A 9,902-nucleotide genomic window follows, 5' to 3' on the forward strand; every position below is an offset into this window, starting at 1 on the left:
GGGATTGTGGATAACGAGACTTTCAGTGCAGGACCATACACCAAATGCACTGTATTAAAGTGGGGAGTGTGTATTCAAACACTCGCCCTCTGTCTCTCTCATGCGACTTAGGAATTTGGTGTGGAGTGAGGGGAATATTCTCAGAAATCTCTTAAACTATTGACAATCATGCAACCCGAGTAAAAAAGAAGCCATGGAATTTTTCACCGTATCAGTGTCTATAAAGAACATCGTGAGTGACTGTCCCTCCCCCTCAAGTTTCAATGCAATCGCCTCTCATTCTTTCACAACGCCAGAGGTTAATCTTCACTGTCTCCTCATGGTACCCCATCCCAGGGATTAGTCTGGTGAAACTCCATTGCACTCTCTCTGTGGCAAGGCGATCATTCCTTATAAAGTAGAGAAAGTCTGTCCACAATATCCCCAATGCTGCCTCAACAACACTCTCAGTGATGATCAGAACAAATCTTTTTCCTCTTAAACATCTGTGTTTCTTTCCTGTGGCATAAAAAAGACTTTCCTTCTCTCTACAATGCTGAAAAGAGTTAACATTTTTATAATGAAGGTATTGTTGCTGCTGTCGGGATTACGGATAACATGACGTTCATGGCAGGATCACGCACCAACTGAACTGTATTAATTTTGGGATAGTTTATTCAAAAGCCTGAACCTATCTCTTTCTCTCTCTCTCTCTCTTTCTTTCTCTCTCTGTCTGTCTCTCTCTCTCTCTCTATCTCTCTGTCTCTCTCTCTGTCTCTCTCTCTGTCTCTGTCTCTGTCTCTCTCTTTCTCTTTCTCTCTCTTTCTCTCTCTTTCTCTCTCTCTCTCTCTCTCTCTCTTTCTCTCTTTCTGCTCTCTTTCTCTCTCTGTCTCAGTTGAAATAGGCAATGGGGTGGTTGGATGGAACGTTCTCAGAGGCTCTTAAAATATCGATAATCATGCAATCTGAGTGAAAAAAAAAGCCATGGAATGTATCACCGTATCAGTGTCTATTTAGAACATCATGAGTGATTGTCCACCCCCCTTAAAGTTCAATGCAATCACCTCTTATTCTCTCACGGAGCTTCACTCACTGCTCATGGTGCCATCATCCCAAATATTAATTTGGTGAAACTTGAGAGAAAGTCTATCCACAGGACACCAAATACTGCCTCAACAACACTCTCAGGGATTGTCAAAAAACCTATTTTCTCTCACTTAGACATCGCCATTTCTTTCCTGTGCCACAAAAAGCCATTCCTTCTCTATGCCCTACGACTGACATGGAATTTATATGCCCCTTACATCTGTACGTCAGCATCAATAAAACCAGCACCACAGATACCTATGGAGATGTGCATCACTCTGGGGGGAGAATTTCAATGAGATTGAACCTAAAATAGGGGATGTTCACCTACCTGAATGGAAAGGAGATGTAGCAATACAGAAAACAGGCAGAGAAAGGGAGCTACGTTTACCTTCGTTCTTCTCCAACAGGATGTATGAAGTCCTGGTCAGAGCAGCATGTTATGCAGATCTTGAACTGAGTAGCTGATTCAGCTGTTCCACAGTACCGTAAAGAGTAAAACGCATAGCTGTGGGTTTGTCGTGTTACAACACAAGATAAATCTTCCTGCTTATTTAAAACCAGCAACAGATAAAAGATTTATCCCATACAGTAACCTTCCATAATTCTAGAGTCCAAATTTATTTAAAGTAAAAATGAACAACTTCATTTCTTAAAGTATAACAGAGAATAATAAACGAACGAATATTTACAACTTCTTCCGCTAACCTGTCTTTTACCTTCCCCCTCCATAATACTAGTCTGATAAGACTCCTAATTAAGATCTACAAAACAAAACTTCTTACCTCAAAACCAGGAAGCTTTCGGTTCTTCTCCATATTCCTGTCATCTTTTCTTCTTGAGGACTCTGCTTCACCAGTTACTAATCAATAAAGGTACCTAGAGGAGAGCTATTTTTTAGGCTGCCTTTGGATGCTGGTAGCTTGGAAGTTCTCCTTTCAACTGTTCAATTTTCCATGGTCTTGTACCGCCAAACTATTGGATTGTATCAAGAGCCACAGAATAATGGTCTGTTGATATCTCATGAAGGAAAGATTGTCAATATAATAAATTGAAACTTGGAAGGTGGGTATTTTGGGCTTTAATTTAAAATGTTTTGCTGAATTTGTTTTCAGACAATGAGCTAATTGGGTTGTTTGACCAAACATTACATTATATTATTTGTCAGAACTCTTGGTGTTGTCAGGTAGTTATTGTTGGTTTTTAATTCTCTTTAAGGTACAGTACACCCACGTGTTCATCACAGAAGTCATTCGGAAACTTGACGATGGAAGCATGACACATTGGCTTCCCTAAAGGACTTGAGGCAAGCATATTGGTTTTTATAACAAATGATAATGGTTGCTTTTAAACTCCCCAGTTTCCTTCATGAGATATCAACAGACCATTATTCTGTGGCTCTTGATTATGAGTAACTGGCTTGACCACCATAAACTGTCTTCCCTTATGTGCAGAGAACAAGTTAAACATTCTAAACAACAATTATTTAGTGACTGACATGTGGTCACAAGGAACGTGAAACTGTTGCATCTGGATTGAACAACGGCACAAATGGTTTATTCAGATATTGCACTGAGACTGAGGACGAGACTGGGATATCATGATGGTGATATTGGACAGGATTGGTGAGTGGGGAGGACATGGAGATGTAAATCTGCGAAGAACAAAATGGATTATGGAGTTTCAGAAGAGTCTGGTTCCTTCTCACATATCAGTGAGTAATTTATAAATCGTAGTTTGATAGTTATAATATATAAGGAAATGAATTTTGGTTTGGAACTGAAGATATTGACTTGCACTTTTCCAAATGTACATATCATATGCAGAAATTCAGTTCAACCCGGTTTAGTAGACAAATATAATGACTTAGCAGGAATAACAACTATTGCGAGGATGGGATAGTAACCACCTTGAATAATCCAAAGGATATCCTGGATCCAATATGCTAATGATATCCAAGGCCGAGAAAGCCAGTAAAGACTCAAGGATAATCTCCTGTCCATTGTTGGAGCATTTCATTCTAATGTTCTCAGATTCTGATCCATTGTTGGAACTTTCCAGTCTAATGTTCTCAGATTCTGATCCATTGTTGGAACATTCCAGTCTAATGTTCTCAGATTCTGATCCATTGTTGGAACATTCCAGTCTCATGTTCTCAGATTCTGATCCATTGTCGGAACATTCCAGTCTAATGTTCTAAGATTCTGATCCATTGTTGGAACATTCCAGTCTAATGTTCTCAGATTCTGATCCATTGTTGGAACATTCCAAGCCATGGTCCTCAGATTATGAACAATTATTGTAACACCCCTGCCTAATGTTCTCAGGTTCTGATCTCTCCTCTCCCTCTCTCTCGGGCTGCTGATCCCTGTTAGTTCTGTCAGTGATGTTCCTACGCAAACTATGGGAGAACATATTGAATGGAGTCCATTATCTCTCAACGATGGAAACGCTCCAATGTGATATTTAGGATCCATGGAGGTAGACATTAATTACAGTCATTGAACAAATAGCTTCATTTAAGCCCTTTGAGTTCAATATTGATTTTATTAAAATTCAAAAGAATGTTGAAAATTTATTCATTTATCTTAGAAGAAATTGGGGGTGACTGAGGGAAGGAATATTGGTACTCCCCTAACTCCCCTAACCTGTGCAAATTCTTCAACATGAGAAAGTGAGGACCGCAGATGCTGGAGATCAGAGTCAAAAAGTGTGGTGCTAGAAAAGCACAGCCAGTCAGGTGGACTCTGCAGAGCAGGATATTCGACGTTTCCGTCATAAAGCCTTTATCAGGAATGAAGTGGGTGGGTGGAAGGGGGTTGAGAGATGAAAGGGAGGGGCTGGGAGGAAGGTAGCTTGGAAGGCGATGGCTAAATGAAGGTGGGTGGTGAGAGTGGAAGATGGAGTGGATAGATGGGATGGAAGATAGACAGGTAGGATAGCTCAACAGGCGCTGCTCAGTTGGTGGGTTAGATCTGGGATAAAGTGGAGGGAGGGGAGATGGGGAAACTGGTGACATTGCACTGGATACCGTGTCGTTGAAGGGTCCCAAGGTGGAAGACGATGCGCTCTTCCTCCAGAGGTCTGGTGGCTAGAATGTGGCAGTGGAGGAGGCCAAGAACTTGCATGTTCTTGGAGGAGTGGTAGGGGGAGACGAAGTATTCAGCCAGAGGGAAGTGGGATTGTTGGGTGTGCGATAGAGAGTGTTCTCTGAACCGTTCTGCAAGTTGACGTCCAGTCTCCCTAGTTTAGAGGAGACCAGGAACAATGGACACAGTAGATGAGGTGTTTGGATTCACAGGATCTTCTCTGCCTGATTGGAAGGATCCTTTGTGACCTTGGATGGAGGTGTGGAGGAAGATGTTGGCACAGGTTTCATACCTCTTGCAATGGCAAGGGAAAGTGCCGGGAGTTGAAGGTGGCTTGTTGGGGTGTGGGAGGGAGGACGTGCGAACCTAACGAGGCAGTCGTGAAGGGAATGGTTTCTGCAGAATGCTGATAGGGGTGGGGAGGGAAGTATATCTCTGGTGGTGTGGTCTGACTGTTGGTGGCGGAGGATGATGTGTTGTATCCTGAGGTTGGTGGTCTGGAAGGCGAGCATCAGAGGGGTGCTACTGCACCCTCCTGCAGCCGAACAACCTCTTCGATGCTACCTATACCTCTATTCCATCTTTGCACTGTTCGAAAACTTAGCCAGAATTCCCTCAGTGCCTTCATGTAGACCATTAATGCACAAAGCGAATTTTGTGGTCCCAACGCTGAGCCTTGAGGAAAACCACTTGTCACTGGATACCATCCTGAGAAGGACACTTTTATCCTCACTCACTGCTTTCTGTCATACAACCATGCATCTATTCAAGATAGCACTTTGCCTATAACATCAGGGGCCCTAATCTTGCTCAATAGCCTCCTGTGTGGCACCTTACCAAAGGAATTTAGAGAAGCAGGTGGATAAAATCTACTGGTTTTCCTTGGTCAAATCTGCTCGTTACTCCCTCAAAGTATTCCAGCAGATTTGTCAGGCATGACCTCCCATTGATGAAACAATGCTGACTTTGCACTATTTTACTAAATCTTCCAAGTATTTAGAAATCCGATCCTTCACGATGGATTTCAGGGTGTTACCCACAACCAAGGTTAGGTTAATCAATCTGTAATTTTCCATCTCTGACTAACTCCCTTATTAAATGGAGTGTCACTTTAGCAATTTTCCAGTCTTTCCTGATGTTAGTCATTCCTGAAAGATTACCACTTTCACTTTCACTACCTCTTAAGCTATTTCCCTTACAATGCTGGGTTGTTGTCCATATGGTTCAGGTAATTTATCCAAATTCAGGCCATTCAGTTTTCTAACATGTTCTTCTTGGTGATGACCACCATACTCAGCTCTGCCCTCTCACTCTCTTCAATTTTTGGAAATTACTCGTGTCTTCCACCATGAACATTGATGCAAAGTTCCTCATTCATTTTTTGTTTTCCGCTACTGTTTCTCCAGCATCATTTTCCAGAGGTCCATATTCACGATTGCCTCTCTTTTGCACTTTATATACCTAAGGAACCACTTACAGTCTCCTTTCTATTACTGGTTAGCTTACCTCCATATCTAATCTTTGTCATTTTTTGCCCTCTGTTAGTCTTTATACGTTTCCAACTTCTCTAGTTTCCCACTGCCCCTCACCACATTATACGCTTGCTCTTTTGCTTATATGCAATCCCTGACTTCCTTCGTCAGCCCTGGCTGTCTCATCCTCCCTGTACCATGCCTCTATTCCTCAGCATATATCTCTGCTGTGTCTCCTGAATTAATCTTGGAATCTGCTGCCATTGGTGTTCCCCTGTCTTTCATGCTTGACCCCTCTCCCAGTCAGCTTCTCCCTTATGCCTCTGCAGTTGCCTTTATTCAGCTGAAATAATTTACCTCTGATTCTATCTTCTCTCTCTCAAACTACAGAATAAATTCGTCCATGTTCTGATCATTGCTTCCGAAGTTTACCTTCACCCTAATCTCCCTTACGAATCCTACGTCATTAAATCCAGTATCATCTGTTACCGAGTGGACTTCACTAGAAGTTGCTCCAAAAAGCCATCTCATAAACATTCCTAAATTTCATTTTCTTGCGAACCACTACCAATCTGATGTTCCCAGTTGCCCTGGAAACTGAAATCACCCATGATTACTGTACTTTGCTTTTCCGACACATCTTTTCTATCTCCTGGTGTATCTTGTGCCCCAGCTCCTGACTACTCTGTGGAGCCCTGTACAAGACTTCAACTGTGGTTGTCTTATCTTTGTGGTTCCTCAATTCTACCCAGGCTGATTCTACATCATCTGACCTTACTTCCTTTCTTACTCTTGATTTAATTTCAATTCTTACTAATAATGCAAATCCACTCCCTCTGCCCACCTGCCTATCATTTCGATAGGATAAATATCCTTAAATATTCAGATCGCATTGTAGCCACATCTCCGTGATGCCCATCGCTTCATACCTGCTGATTTATTTCTGCGCCACAAGCTCATTTACCTTATTCCTTATACAGCATGCATTTAGTTGTAACCCCTTCAGTCCTGCATTAACCGTCCCACTTCTCATTGTCATTCATTTGTGCAGTGCGCTTGAAGTTTGATATGTTGAACATTTCCAGATTCTCTATCCTATTTGTGTCTGTGGTGGAGATTTTAATATCCTATCCTGAGTTCTGTACTCTTACCTCCTCTTTTAATTTGGCTTTTCTAATTAAACCCTATAACTGCACCCCCACCCCGCACACACACACACACTCCTAATCAGTTTGAAGCTCTGTCTACAGCCCTCGTTAGGATTCACTCGGATTCTGGTCCTAGCACGGTTCAGATGATGACTGTAATAAAATGCGTTTATTCAACACAAAATGCAAGAATAAAAAAGCTTTTCTGTGCATTCCAAAATATGAAAATTACAAAAAGACAATATTGTTAAAATACACTTACTATGTGGAGCAATATAAAGTGTAATGTGAATTACAAAACCATGCAAGTGGTGTGCAAACTTTATCAATCATTATTTGACCCACAGCTGAGATCCTGATTTCCCCTCTGCCAGTGATTCCCTTCACTGAGACTCCCCCCTGTCTCTCACGCAGCGTCTAGAGGGGCTACAAGTTCCTGTTGGCCCAGAATTAACCCACCTTCTCCCTGGAACCAATCTATTGGTCTATTGGATTGTGTTTAGCAGTCAGCACCTCTGCTCTGGGATGTCATTGGCGATTAATGATCTGGGATGACACCCAGTATCAGTATGGTGCTCAGAGGGTATGGCACCAGACAAAGAGCTTACAGTCTGTGAGAGTTTCTAAGAAACGTTTCTGTGTATTTCTCCTCAGCTGTCTCCTGATCTAACTTCACATTCGTTTGATACCCCTTGCTCTCACTCACTCTGTCACTGTTTATTTTTAACTATGTTTATCTCACTTCACGGTCTTTCTCTCTGTTTATTTCTCTCCCATGCCTTTATGTTTATTTTTAACTATGTTTATCTCACTTCACGGTCTTTCTCTCTGTTTATTTCTCTCCCTCTCAGTCTATCTCAGTCTATCAGGAAAAAGACAAAAAAAACCCCCACCATGAATAGTTTAACCTCTGTCATGGGTAAGATCCTGGAATCCATTGTGAAGGATGAGATTTCTGAATACTTGAAAGTGTTTGGTAAAATAGGGCAAAGTCGGCATGATTTCATCAAGGGAAGCTAATGCCTGACAAATCTATTGGAATTCTTTGAAGAGGAAATGAGCAGGCTCGACCAAGCACAGCCAATGAATGCTATCCACCTGGAATTCAAGAAGGCCTTTGACAAGGTGTCACGCAGGAGATTACTGAGTATGATAAGGGTCCGTGGTGTTAGAGGCAACGTAGTGGCATGGACAGAAGCTTGACTGTCAGGCAGAAAGCAGAGAGTGGGCATAAAATAACGCTTCTCAGGATGGCAGCCGGTGACAAGTGGTGATCCAGAATGCTCAGCGTTGGAATCATAACTTTTTACTTGTTACATTAACGAATCTAGATGAGGGAATTGAGGGCACTGGCTAGGTTTGCAGACGATACAAAGATAGGCACATGGACAGGTCGTATTGAGGAAGCGGAGAGGCTGAACAAGGATTTGGACAGGCAAAGAGATCGTCAGATGCATTCCAACGTTGGAAAGTGTGAGGTCATGCACTTTGGCACGAAGATTAGAGGCATGGTCTATTTTCTAAATGGCGAGAAAATTCAGAAATCTGAAGAGCAAAGGGACTTGGGAGTTCTAGTACAGGGTTCTCTCAAGATCAGCTTGCAGGTTGAGGCAGTAGTTAGGAGGACAATTGCAATTATGATTGGGAGCATTTACTACGAGAAGAATTGAATATAAGAACTGTCTGTATACGGCTCTGGTCAGACCACATTTGCTCATTTTTGAGTTCCATACCTCAGGAAGGATGTACTGGTCCAGGAGGATATTCAGAAGATTTGCACGAGAATGGTCATAGGAATGAAAAGCTTATTGCATGAGGAATGTTTGAGTACTCTGGGTCTATACTTGATAAAGTTTGAAAGGATGAGAGGGAATATAATTGAAATAGACAGGATACTGAATGACCTGGAGAGAGTGGATGTTGGTAAGATGTTTCCATTGGATCAGAATCCAAGGGCACAGCCTTAGGTGAAAGGGAACACTTTTTAGAACAGTGATAAGGATAAAGTTATTTAACCATAGAATTGTGAATCTTTGAAATTGATTGCCACAGAAGGCTGTGGGGGTAGGCCATTGATTATATTTGAGGCGGAGATAGATAGTTTTTGATTATCCAGGAGATGAAGGGTTATGGGGAGAATGTCGGAGAATGGGTTTGAGAAACCTGTCAGTGATGATTGAATGACGGAGCAGACCCGATGGGCTAACTGTCCTAATTTATGTTCCAATGTCTTATAGTCTTCTGATCTAAAGTTTATGGAGGCACCTTGCATCTCTGAGAAGATAGATTCATGTTCTTCATGAAGGTCAGAAGCTGTTGGGAATAGTTAACTGTTTTAGAATGAAGGTATTGTGGCTGCTGTCAGGGTGGTGAATAATATGACATTCAGTGCAGGATCACGCACCAACTGCACTGTATTAATGAGGTGAGAGTTTATTCAAAACTTGGACCTGTCCGTCTCTCTCAATGGGGAGTAGGGGTTGGGGTGGGTGGGCGTAACGTCCGCCCAGGCACTTTAACTATCCCGAAGCATACATCCTGAGTGAAATAGCAGTCATGGAATTTATCATATTATCATTGTCTGTTTAGAATATAAGGAGTAATTGTCCATCTCTCTGAGGGTTCAATGAAATCACCTCTTATTCTCTCACAGCGCTACAGATCAACCTTCAATCACTCCTCATGGTGCCATCATCCCAGGGACAAATCTGGTGGAACTCCTCTTCACTCTCTCTGAGTTAAGGAGATCAGTCCATATAAAGGAAAGAAAATCTGTTCACAATACCCCAAATACTGCCTCAACAACACTCGCAGGTTTGATCACAATAATTCATTTCCCTCACTTATCTGGCTCCATTTATTTCGTGTGACACAGGAAACAATTCATTTACAATGCACTGCCACTGATGTAGAATTTAAAAACATCCTTACATCTGTAGGTCAGCATCAATAAAGCCAGCACCAGAGGTGCCCATGGAGATGGACATCACTCTTGGAAGAGACTCAGTCACAAAGAATACATCAAAAACAGTGAATGGCTACCTACCTGAATGGAAATGAGCCGTTGGAATATGGGATGCAGGCAGAGGAAGGGAGCGACTTTTCCTTTTGCTCTGCCCTCACGGGAT

The sequence above is a fragment of the Chiloscyllium plagiosum genome, chromosome 8 (genome assembly GCF_004010195.1).
Source record: "Chiloscyllium plagiosum isolate BGI_BamShark_2017 chromosome 8, ASM401019v2, whole genome shotgun sequence".
NCBI classification, from domain to species: domain Eukaryota; kingdom Metazoa; phylum Chordata; class Chondrichthyes; order Orectolobiformes; family Hemiscylliidae; genus Chiloscyllium; species Chiloscyllium plagiosum.